Below are 13,621 nucleotides of genomic sequence, written 5' to 3'. Positions count from 1 at the left end.
TTTCTCTTTTTCTCCTCTTCTGCTCATTTATCCAACTAAAAGCATTTTTTAATAAGAGTCCTCCCCTATAACTCCTTACATCAGGACAGATGATTAATCCTTTCCTTTCCTAGACCTGATGGAAGTTATCTTTGTATGTGATATCTCATCTCATTGAAGTTTTCTCCCCTCCCCTCCCCTCCCCACCCCTCCCCTCCAGCAGTTTTCTGCTATTTCATCAAGATATTCTCTGTACTTCTCCCACTCTTATCTCTAAGCCTCCTCCTGTTCATGATCACATTTCATCTCATTGGAAGTATTTTGATGGGTTTTTTTCCCAACCTCTTCTCAAAGTGCATTTTCACACAATTATAGATTAATAGAGGTCAGCAATTACTTCTGTGACTGTTTTCATCCAGCCATCCTTTTTTTAAGATATAAAAAGCCACATTACATTATGGTACTTGTTTAGAAAATAAAATACATTAATGTGCCATCGCTACCCCAGACACTAACATGATGCTTGATGTTTGAATGCCATATTGTAAATGATAGAACACCTCTTCCTGCAGAATGTCTTGTTAAATAAACCCTTAAGGATGTGCCTGCACTGCTGCACCAAGGTTAATGTTTAAGTGGCTCTTTTTTCCCCTTTGAAACCTTTGGTCCTATTAACAATCTAAACTGTGCTTTGTCATTTGATACTTTTATTAGCTTCAAGAAATGGAGCAGATTTCCTGTAAATCCTGCAATAACCGGAGACAATGACATCTTTGAAATTATATTACTTATGTAGCTGAGTCCTTTCCATGTGTTTTTTTCATCACATACTGTACTATTTGAAAAGCAATGGAAAAAGCTGTAACTGCACCTTACAGAAATGTTCTTTGCCTTAATAACAAAAGTTTTCAAATATATACTTGCCAGAAAATATGTCACATCTTTTGTCTATTCATTTTGTTGTTCTTTCATTGCTCTAAAGACAGCATGTTCAGGATTGAACCAGCTGAACAGATGGTTGCTACATGTCCAAGTCATCAGGGAATGGAAATGCCTGAAAGCAGCCCCTTCCTTTCCCCCACCAAAATAAAATCACTGAGACAAAACCCAAAATGCCACATACACAAACCAATGTTCTTCCTACAAAGGAAAAGGATCCTCACTAAGAGAGCATGTTGTTAAATTGTATTCAATGGCCTTCCCTTCACACTGTTAGCAAATATATTTATTGATTGATTTATTTACATACTTTATTTTAACTCTTTTGACAGATTATCCATGTTATAGATGCCTTTTCTGAAAAATACAGACCTACAAAAGAGACATTCCTTCCTCTTGTCATGTAGGCTACCATGTTCAGAAGCTTCTACTGTAATGCTAGGTCTGGTCCATCTTCAGTGAAGAGATTTTGCTGCTGCTTGGCTAAGAACTGTCTCTGAATTTTGCAGCCAAATGCATACTTTTAGCTGAGAAAAGCCTAAGGTGTCTCATCTGAGAACATAAACCTTTTTCTGTACATAACAGTGTCTGGCTAGTATATTAGTAAGAGCTCTTGAAGGTTAAATATAAATGTTCTGGCTTCAAAATTCTACATTAGCCAATGGAGAAAGAGGCACGTATTAAGAACAATGTGAATTGGTGTATTCTCTTACTAATATTTATTGGAGTGAACAGTATCTATTAGTCACTTAAATACAAGTACTGTAGGTTTCAAGTACTTTGTTTCTTAAGTTTACTTTGAATTTTAACTGCGTCCCTGACTTAATTAGCTCATTCAAACCACCTGTTATTTTAAAGTCCTAAAAATGCAAAACTAGTGTAACAAATTTCTTTAAAATGTTTTATTTACTTTATTAGTTAGAATTTATTAATAGATTTAGAGTATGGCTAGAGTTATAGATTAATCCAAGCCTGCCTTGTCCACAATTTATGTTGGTTGTATCTGATCTGGCTCTAATCAAGGGCCCAGTAGGCATGTTAGGATAGTGCTGTGCCCAAACTAATATGCTTCCATGCCACTCTTTTGTGCAGCAGTTTTCCTCTGTTCCTCCATTAGGGCTGAAAGTATGCATTCTGTATCAAAATGTTAACATAGTACTTTGTGGGAGCTCACTCATTCACTGATTTGGCAGACTATCTGAAAGAAATGAAGATAAATATTTCACAAAGGTATCTGAGGATAAGTAGACTTGTGGAGGACTATGCAGAAAAAGCAAGCATCTGGTGAACTTACAGTCTTTTTATAGCTAATTTTGGGCTTCTGAGACAAATCAGCTAATACATCTTGTAGGAACCCTTCCTCTTTGTGAAAGTACTTGGTTTAGCCATATAACAACTAGAGGTTACATGTAGACCCTGATAGGGAAATCAGTGTATTATTGGTATGCATTTACTTTGATCTGAAAAGCCATTAAACCATTAGAAATTCTGCTGGATGGATGGAATTCATATGGATGCTTCTGTCTGCAATGAAGATAGATTCTTTCAAGAAATTCTGGCTTGAATAACGTCCTCAGCTTGTGTGGCACAAGCCCTGGAGATGTCAAAACATCAAACAGAGGGTAGATATTTCCAAAATGAGCATTTCATTTACTGGCCACATATAACCTAAAGAAAATTTTCTGTTCATGCATCATCAAAATACCAAATGTTGAAGAGCATGTAGTCAGGGATTAATATACAAGCTCTAAAGAGAATGTTTTCTCAGTGTTCCAAGTTTGGTTTACAGGCAGATAAGAGGAGATTTCATCTGAGCAATAAACTGGCTGGGCACAGAGGTATTCTGACAAAAAAAAAAATATTGTGTTCTGGTGGCAAGATATGTAATCCTTTGGGAGACAAGGTAATTTATATTTCTATCAATTATGCAGAGAACAGTTTTTTGGTAAGAAAATTAAGGCTCATACTGATAAAGAGATAGCTCAGACTTTTCATAGTGTTTACTGCTTCCATTCAAAACCACAAAACTACTTTTATTGAACAAGGACATTTTCTGCTAGGACAGAATAGACTGGTTTTCTGTGTTGCAGCAGAATGAAAGGCATGAATAGACCAGATAATATTTTGCCTGTTTCTAGTTTCTACATTGATAAGCTGAAAAAGCTTTCAAAATTAATTTTTAACAGAAGAACATAATATGTATTAAGAAGATGAAACATTTTCTCTTTTTATTTCACTTAGAAGGCAAAGTTTAGAGTCCTCCAATGCTTTTCATTAAGTGATCCATTCTCATTTCCCACTTTTAAAAGCCCTGATTTTGGATTTTTACAGTCCAGTATTTCTTCAGGGTGCTCACTCTGAGAAATAATTCAGCATCACATGACTGAGCCAGGGCAGGCCTTTTCAACTCCAGTACATGAAGTGCCAAGTCATCCTCAGAATATGGGTGCACTAACAAGATACTGTGAGATACAAATGCAAAGTGGGTTAGTTATTATAGGACTACCCATCCAGACACTTAGACTTGTTGAAACTGCTGGCAATTGCTTCACCAGCTGCTGAAGGCTAGTAGGATAAACAACTTCTCATTCTCCATTGCATAAGTTATTGTTACCTAAAATATTGTAAATCATCATAGATTTTTTTACTGTAATTTGCTTACATTTGTTTGATGTGTCTTTTTCTCTATCCTGTTTGTTGGTCTATCACAGAATCACACAATCAATTAGATTGGAAAAGATCTCTGATTTCATTGGATCCGACCTATCACCAAACACCTACTCTCATGTCAGCTAGACCATGGCCCCAAGTGCCACATCCAGTTTTTCCTTAAAGACCTCCAGGGACAGTGACTCCACCTTCTCCCTGGGCAGCCATTCCAATATCTAATCACCCTTCATATGAAGAATTTCTTCCTAATGCCCAACTTAAAACCTCTCCTGGCACAACTTAATCCTGTGTTCCCTTGTCCTAATGCTGGTTGCCCGTGAGAAGAGACCAACCCCCCGCTGGCTACAGCCTCCTTTCAGGCAGTCAGTCAGAAAGAGTGATAAGGTCACCCCTGAGCCTTCTCCTCTCCAGGCTAAACAAACTCAGCTCCCTCAGCTGCTCCTCACAGGACTTGTGTTCTAGACCCTTCAACAGCCTTGTTGACCTTCTCTGGACGTGTTCCAGCACCTTAATGTCCTTCCTGAACTGAGAGGCCCAGAACTGGACACATGATGGAGGTGTGGCCTCACTAATGCCAAATTCAGGGGACAATCCCTGCCCTGGTCCTGCTGGCCACACTATTGCTGGTACAGGCCAGGATGCCATTGGCCGTCTTGGCCACCTGGGCACTGCTGTCTCATGTTCAACCACTGCCACCAGCACCCTCAGGTCCTTTTCTGCTGGGCCACTTCCCAGTCACTCTGCCCCAGCCTGTGGTGCTGCCTGGGGTTGTTGTGGCAAAGAGCAGAACTCAGCTCTTGGCCTTGTTGAGTGTCATGATGCTGGTCTTGGCCCATGTCTCCAGCCATTCCAGCTGCCTCTGCAGAGCCTTCCCACCCTACAGCAGATGGATACTCCAACCCAACTTGGTGTCATTCGCAAATTTGGTAATGGTAGACCCAATCCCCTCATCCAGATCACCAATAAACATATTAAACAAGACTGGGCCCAACACTGATCCCCGGGGGGGACACCACTGGTGAGCAGCCACCAGCTGGATGCAGCTCCATTCCCCTCCACTCCCTGGGCCTCACTGGCATCAGCCAGGTCTGAACCCAGTGAAGGGTGCTCCTGTCCAAGCCGTGGGCTGCCAGCTTTTCCAGGACAGGGCTGTGGGAGATGGTGTCAAAGGCCTTGCTGAAGTTATGGTAGACAGAGCCTTCCCTTCAACCACCAGGCAGGTCAGCTGGTCATAAAAGGAGATCAGGCTGGTAAGGCTGAACCTGCCTTTGTCCATTCTGGCTGGGTCTGATCCCTTGGTTGTCCTGTATGTTCCATGTGATCACTCTCAAGATGATCTGCTCCATAGCCTTGCCAGGCATTGAGATCAGGCATGTCTGTCTGTCTGTCTGTCTATCACATGCTCTTTTATCTGCCCAAGATTTATGGCATATTTGCTTAAGGTAATTCTTAAGTAGTTCTCATATTTCACTAGATTCATAGTGCTTTATTCTCAGTACACTTGGGGGACAAGAAATAGTTAAGGCTTAAGCAGGGCAGTTATATGATTCTTATCAGTTCAAGGAAGCCAAAAATGAAGCAGGTGGTAAGCAGGCGACAGACTCGGCAGTGCCGTCCAAAATCTTGACCTTTCAAATCAGATCAGTCAATGCCTGGAGGTCACAGAAGACTTGATAAAAAAAAGGGAAAATTTGGCTGACAGCAATTGGTGACTTGCTCCCTGTGCCATCATGCATGATATGCATTTACAAAGACTTGTCATGGAGATGTTTTGCATTCAGATTCCCTCTCACCAAAGGCCTTGTCTTCTTCCATGGCAGCAGCAATTCACCTTCTGGCACTGGGAGTGGTTGTGCAGTGAATAGGAATGCAGGACGATCCCAAGACTGCTTCAGGAGTTGCACATGGCCATTAATTCTGTGATGTAAGAATATGCTGGAATTTCTTCATCTTTTCAACAACCATGGAACTTCCTTCCCTGTTGAGTCAATTTTCTTTTACTAGATGTGGGCAATGTGTCTTGTATGAACAGGGATAAGCCCAAGAGTATTTCCTTGTCCTGAAGGTCATAATATGTTCAGAATACCTGTGCTTTACATATTCCACAAATGTGTTCCTGTATGATACCTGAAATGTGGGTGATCTCTTTACACCTTATAAAAAATACTGAGTCCTAGCTTGATCTGAATTCCATTCTTTGCCATTGACATTTCTGGAGTTAAATCTTGGATTTTAGGCCTTTTTCATAATCATATTCACAAATATTTATGTTGGCTAGCAGAAGCATAACAGAGTTAAAAAATAAATTTTGCGGCTGTTCCTGGCACCAGCACTGATTTGAAAGACAGTTTTCTGACAGTTTGAAGTCAATGGACATGGAGAAATAGAGAGTTTCCAAAACTCAAATGGAGTCCAACACCTCAGCACCCCTCACACATTTGGGAAACGCGTGAGTTTTTCTCACTGGCATTTTGACTGGGTCTTGAATATCCACTGGCTGTCTGAATAGGCAACCACTGCTACAGGACCAGGTAGGATTTTAGGCAGCTATTAAATGCTCCCCTAGTACTACCAACAACTGACTAGCAATTCTTTCATTTACTAATATTGTAAAGGCATCTTTCAAGTACTAGCTCAGAGAACTGTTAGATTGCCTAGACCTCAAAAAAAAGGTGTTTTTGCAGACACTATTGTCTCCTATATGGTGACACACTGAAGAGGAGAGTATCTATGGAGAGTGAAGGAGAAAAAAAGAAAAACTCTGGGGTTTGATACTGTTTACAGACTAATGCATGTGGGCGATATCTTACTGTAAACACAGATGGCTGTGAACCACCCTAGGTCATGCTGAGAAGCCAAGCATATATTTGCAGGCTTTTTATTCCCTGCTGAAGCAATGATTACTCAGCAGAAGGGCATATATTTGTAGTCCTTAAAATAAAATCTTCTTGATTAGACAGTTTTGAATTAAAGTAAATTATAGATCCAGCAAGTTGAAGCTTAAAAATGGCGTGTCTGATTATGTTTTCTTTACTGACTGCAAACAAGGCCTGCAGATTTAGGTTTTGAAATTTTCTTGTAAAGATGGAATAGGAAATGCAATGTCACGTCTCAAGTATTCGCAAGATTGTATGCCCGCTTGAGCCAATATGTAAGGAAATCTATAATGGAAAACAAGGTAGAAGCACTAGGATGCAGCCACATGAAAAGGCAGAAGGATAGAATGGACAAGACAGAAGACAGAGAACTAGTATGAAGCTTGGGTAACTAGTTCTACTGCCTATCCAGGTACATACTGACTGGATGACCTTATGCTGGCTGCCCAGGCTTTCCTGCCACAGCACTATAGCATGGGATAACAAGACTAACTTGCATAAGCAGGGTGTCATTAGGTTTGATACTGTCACAGGTATTTGCATAACCACATAAGACCATATAATTACCTAGAATATATATATACACAACCTGCCTATAATAGGTCTGTGTACAGATAGCACAACCTCCAAAGGTCAATGGGCTTATCTCCAGATTAGTCTTGGCCTATAACTACATATTCCTCTCACTGGGAGGTGAGGAGACCACAGAGACTTTTGTTCTACTGACAGTTTTTCCCTGGGTCAATCAAACCACAGCTGCAGCCTTACTAGCAAATAATAACCAAACGTCTCCTACTGAGCAGCAGTAGTACGTAAACCTGTGTTTAAGTTAAACTTAACTTAAAATGTGTGGTTTAAGTTAATGTTTCTGACACGGGGATACCATTAACATGTAGGACAGCTGAGATGGCAGCAATTCATTTTTACTTGTACTGGCTACAAAAATAAGATGCCATCATGTGAGGTTTCCTCAGCACAAAATTGTTTTTTTCCATAATGGAAAACACAGGAGAGTGTCGGGAAGCAATTCACCAAACAGTGGTGGTTTATTTGTTCCTTTCCCTTGCATGGCTAGGTTGGTCCATGGCTCAGAGGAGGATGTGGAGAGCACCATCAGTTAAGAAATCCTGTATGACAGAGAGCCAGGCTCAGCCAGCTGCTGTCCAGAGGGCATGTTGCCGCAGGGAATGTGGAGAGCAGACCTCTAGGGAACCACAGAAGTGGCAGTACAAATGCAGAGAGGGAGAGGACTGTTTTGAGGCCCAAATTAGAGTCATTCTTTGAGGGCACCAGCCATATGCAACCATGCTCCTGTTCATACTGCTTATCTCAGTGTCTAGTTATATACAGCAACTCTCAAAGAATTCAATCAGTTGAAACTGGTCATTTAGCAGAATGCATATTTATTAGCTCAACAATGACAGATAGTTATTAAATTGTATTAGTTGGAGAAAATCTTATTAATTGAAGCATCACATAACTCTCCAAATTACCATTGGTAAGAAAGTGAAGAAGCAACTTTTCAAGACACTATTTAATGTTCAAAATTTTCTGTAACATCTACAAAGCTTACCTGCATGATCAGTGAAAATAGGGGCACAGAGAATGCTCTCCTTGAACTCTTTGCCTAATTAGGCCTCCCTTGAGGCCTAACAGTGATTGAAAACTGCATTCCTCCTTCTTAGGCATTCCTCTTCTCTCCCTTTAATTGACAATAGTGCTGCTCTGATCACACAGTAAGATGAGCTCCATGTTCCAGATAAAAAGAATGCAACAACAGCAACAAAACCCGCAGGAATTAAAAACAGTTTTCAAATGTTTCAAATGGACTGCCATTTCAGGTTCCAGCTGTGCCATCTGGTCTCACAAAAGATCTGATTTCTTCCAAAAATGTCATGCAACATAGCTTCCAGGGTAAAAATTAATTATAACAACTTCCCTTTTTCCTTTGACCTAATCTAAATCTCTTCTACTGTTTTTCATCTGACATTCTTTATTTTAACAGGCTTTAGGGCAACACTTCCTCCTCTGCCACCTTGAGTTCAATTTTTTTTTCAGCTTGAAATACTATGTGCCCTTTAAATATAAAACAGTATAAAACTTAGGCAGTCCAGATTTTGGCTACTAAACACTACTTTTTCCCTAACAAAGAGTCATTGTTAGAAGTTAAAATAAAAAAATTAACCTTCATATCCATGTGAAAAACTGCCATGCTGTCCCTATTTTAGAATGTCTAAATCTAGAACACATTTGCAATCGGTGAGTAATCACTAATAATTATCATCACTGGCATTCAATAGATTTGTTTAGAGGAATAGCTTCCAGTTTCTGATTGCAATGTACCTCCCTGAATTATGCCTGCACAATGAAAAATGTGTGTGGTTATTGCCATCATGTTACTAACAGCTGGGCTTTATTTAGTAGATTTAAAATTATTTTGTTAGCAAAGGAGTGGGAAGCCTGTGTAGAAGGAGGTTACCATGTATTTGGTTCAGAAGACATCAAGGCTTGCTTTTACACTACTCTAGAGGGGCAAATTAATTTGCTTGGCAGCATGAACAGTCTATCTGCCTCACACAGCTGATATTTTTAATAATGAAGTGGGAAGTAGCTTTCATGTCATACCATAAGGAGAAGTGAGACAATCTTTCTAGTAACTTGAACCACAGCAAGATATGAAGAGGATGATTGGCATGATGGATTTAACATAGAATTCTAGAGAAAGTCACTGATGAAACAAAACACATTGCAAGCAGGACAAAATCACAGAGTGCTTCAAAACTCCCTTTTATGCTTGTGGTTTAACCCCAGCTGGCAACTGAGCACCACAAAGCCTCTTGCTCATTCCCCCACCAGCAGGACTGGGAGGAGAATCAGAGTGGAAAAAGCTAGACAACTCATGGGTTGAGATAAAAGCAGTTTAATAGGTAAAGCAAAAGCTGCACGTGCAAACAAAGCAAAACAAGAAATTAATTCACAATTTCCCACGTTCAGTCACCCTCAGGAAAGCAGGGCCCTGTGTGCATATTGGTTACCTGGGAAGATAAACACCACCATTCCAAATGTCCTTCCACTTCCTGCTCCTTCCCCCCAGTTTATATACTGAACATGCTAGCAGCTGAGGTCAGCTGTCCTAGCTGTGTCTCCTCCCAGCTTCCCAGGCATTCCCAGTGTTCTCACCAGGCAAGGAGTAAGAAAAGGGGAAAAGGCCTTGGCTGTCAGTATTAACAAAAACATCTCAACAGGGTTTCCGGCACAAATCCAAAACATGGCTCCATACTAGCCACAGTGAAGAAAAGTAACTCTTCCCCTGCCCAGGTCAGCACATTCTTTCACCATAAGGTGTAAAAAATCACTCAGTGAGGCTTTTTTAAAAATCCAATTTATGAAAAGAAAAAAAACCCCAGCCCAAAAAAACCAAACCAAACCAAACAAAAAAAAAGCCCAAACAAACAAACAAAAAACCCAAAAACAAAACACCAAACAAACAAGAAACCCAATCAGCACAGAAAAACACATGTTTTTATGCAGTAACACCAAAACTTCCAGTAATGTAGAACCATTAGGAATCACCACCCACAGCTGAGATTTTTCTGCCTGTGATTTCTGTATACTAAAATATTGAAAAGACTCTCTCACAGGGCAGTTGTTAATAATCAGGATCAGAAGTCATAAACTCTCAGCAGAACATGCTGTGATGAGGATTTGTGTTCTCCTTGCCCCATCAACATTTCACTCTTCGCAGCAGCCACCTTCAACCAAAGGTTTTCACAAAAACTTCAAAATTTTGGGATTACTTTTTTTTTCCAAAGGAAGAGCCAGTATACTGCAGAATGTTGTTTGGGTATTGCTAGCATTACAATCCATGTTAGCCTTGGCTTTTCAGAAGACAAGTGATTTTTCCCCAAGCCTGCTGATTTTATACTCTGTTTACTAGTGAGATAGAAAGCGGTTTTCTTGTGGACAGCACTGCTTATTGGTAACTTGTCTCTGTTTAAGAGTTTGGATGCTGTATAGAGTGGAACACTCCATCATATCAATTCAGCTGCTAGAGACAAATCAGATTTACTGGTGTGGATATAGGAGTAATTATACCTTAATATACCTTAATAGATGGATGTAAGGGACCAAGACCATGAGTAGCAAAACACAAGAAACAGCATAAGAGGCTTTGAAACACCTTTCTCTGGATGTCCCTCCAGGATCCAAAGCAATAAATATATCTTTGTACAGGCAAACTGGCTTGCCTTCATGTTGATAGAGCTAGGAAGCCTCTCACTGACCTAACCAGAGAGCCTGACAGCTTCAGTGGAATATACTAAGCAAAACCATAACCCTACACAAAAGGTTCTCACCTGAACCTGCTTGAAGCAGAATTCTTCCAGTCAGCTTTGTTATCAAAACAATGGTATGCTACTTTAGCTCTCCCCATTCAGAATGCCTCAATGGTTGATGCACAAGAAAAGAAAACACAGTACTGATCCACTTCAAAACAACTTCACCATAAGAACATCAGGCACAAAGCAAGAAACAAAAGTGGTTCTCTGCAAAGTGAACTGGAAAAGTCACACACAATTTATGCCAGATGCACACACTTGCAACCAAAACACTGTACTGAATGTACTCTGTTCCCTGACTCTTGGTGGGAGGAGAACAAATGTACATGGACAGATTCTGGCACTCATCCTGGCAAAATTGAATATTCATTACTTCTGTTCTCAAGAAATGGCAACAGCCAATTTTCAACAAGGAGGTATCATCATTTGGTGTGATAGAAAGCCCTTTAAATTGCACAAAAATTGTTGCTAGGGGTAATCTATGGAGATGTCACAAAGGGTAAGATGGGGACAAGACCCTCAGGTGCCGTCAAGAACAATCATCGTCACACTTGAGTAGGGCTGGAAAATGGAGGAATTCTTCAGTAGGACATGACTGCTGGCACTGTGGGCAGAGCACTGTGTCACAGCTATCTCCTCAAAAAACATGCCCTATAGTCCTGTCCTCTTTTCTCTAATTTTTCTGTGTACAGGACAAAATGGGGTCCTTTTGCATGACTAAGGCTCTTGGAGGAGAAAAAGGTAATTATGAAAAAAAAATGAAGAAATAATAGTTTGTTCTCTAATCAGATGAAGAAAATATTTTAAAGACCATCAGAGAGTTCTATACCTAGATTTAAAAGGAAGAAAAACAGTAACTATAATATAGTCTACAGACTACATCCATCTCTTTGAGTGGACACCTTAACCATAAAAGAATAACAATATTTATGGTGTTAAAATGCTTTTGTACTAGAGAGAATATATCTGTTAGCTCAGATATATTCTCTCTAGCTATTTCTTTTCTTAGTTAAAAAGGCTGCAAACATTCCAAACGTGTGTTTGGAGTTTTTTTTTCAAGTCAGTCTCTATTCAGAACAATTTCTTTCCTTTTCTTCCATTAATTTTTTTTAATTATGCCAAAGTGTACAGTTTAATATCTGGTGACCATAGCATAAAATAACTATAGAAATTACCTTGCTGGCACATTGAAATACCTTTCTGAAGTCAAAGACAGAAGGATATTATCTACTAAATTTCTAGGCTACTAAAATTTCAAGGCAAGTTAGTTGAAATAAGCTCATTTATTTAGGTTTCATGACTAAACTATAACAGCTCAAAACAGAGTTTTTTTGATAGATAAAGTCTTCTGTATTTCCAAGACAATGACATTTACACTGATATCAAATGCATCTCGATTTTCTTTGAAAGATAAACTTCTTTTTCCCAGCAAACTATTGAGTACTTCTGTAATCAGCCCTCCAAACCTATAAAACAAAAATTACACACTCAGCCATGAATTATAGATTTGTGTGAGAAGGTTCTCTCCATAGTTTTCAAAGGAAAGTTCAGGACTGGAGGGGACATTACACATTGTGCAAATGAAAGATTTACAAATGAAAGATTGATGACCCATAAAATCCTTGCATGCTAGGAAATACTAGGAAATACTTCAACTCAGAGGCAAAAAGTGCCTGGAAGAAGTTTATAGTTCCTTAAGTCTTGTACAAGCACACTGGTAGTTGACACTGAAAAAAGGCTAAGTATTGTTGTTGTAGTGCAACCTATCCCTGAAAATCTGCACCTTTTATGTACTATTTCACCTTCTTAGGCAAACTGGTATGTAAAACTGTACTAGTAAAAATTTTCTCAGTCTTTCATTAGATATGTTACTTAGCTAGACTCACAAAAGATTCCTATGCCATAAACCTGTAGTTTGGCCTCAGAAAGTGAAGTCATGTTGACTGGCATTGAGATTAGGATCAAATTTTCTGGAAATAATACCTAAAATTTTGATGGGGGAAAAATTTTGGCAGAAATTTCCTGGAAGAAAAATGTATATGATATATAAGGTATATGTATATGGTATATGTATATGTATATGTATCGTGTGAATCTTGAAAAGAGGCCCCACCAAGGGAGATCAAGTACATAATATATCCTATATCTTATAATTTTTATATTTAATTATCCCTATTGGCGCACTTCATTGCTCATTCTAATAGTCTACTCAAATTCAGCTGCCAGAATGATGTGGTTCAGCAACATCTAAAAACTAAACCCTTGTTTTATCTGGTTTGGATTATATGCATCCCTATCATCATCTTTCTCTTAAGCTTTTCTTCACCTTTCATCTGTTTTAATGGCAGGCAAGAACAAGCATTAGAGATAGATGAAAACCCTTGAGAGAAATCGTTCTGACTACTCAACATTCATGAGATGAAAGCATCCTGTACTCATTTGATTCTCAATTAAGTTATGTGACAGCAATTTTCAGAAAATTAGAAATTCAGAAAGTTCATTCCAAAAAATGTCAGAAAAAATTCAAAAATTACCAATCACATATGTTTTCTTCCTTTTTTGTTTTCATTTGGTTTGGGTTTTTTTAGCTGTTTCAGTTTACCTTGTGTGAGAGAAAAACAACATACTGTATACTCTGGCAAAACCCTTGGGAAGTGCTCTCACTTTAAAGAAGAGATGCAAAAATCATCTGAACCAAATGTGAATTGAACCAAAAGTGAGTTAAACATCTGTCTTTAGACAGAATTGTATTTTAGTTACACAGCCTTCAAATTGCTTGCAGGTTTTCATGTTTAAAAAAAAAAGATCCATGTAGAGCCA

The sequence above is a fragment of the Haemorhous mexicanus genome, chromosome Z (assembly GCF_027477595.1).
Source record: "Haemorhous mexicanus isolate bHaeMex1 chromosome Z, bHaeMex1.pri, whole genome shotgun sequence".
NCBI lineage: Eukaryota > Metazoa > Chordata > Aves > Passeriformes > Fringillidae > Haemorhous > Haemorhous mexicanus.
Note: the sequence above shows the minus strand (reverse complement) of the source record.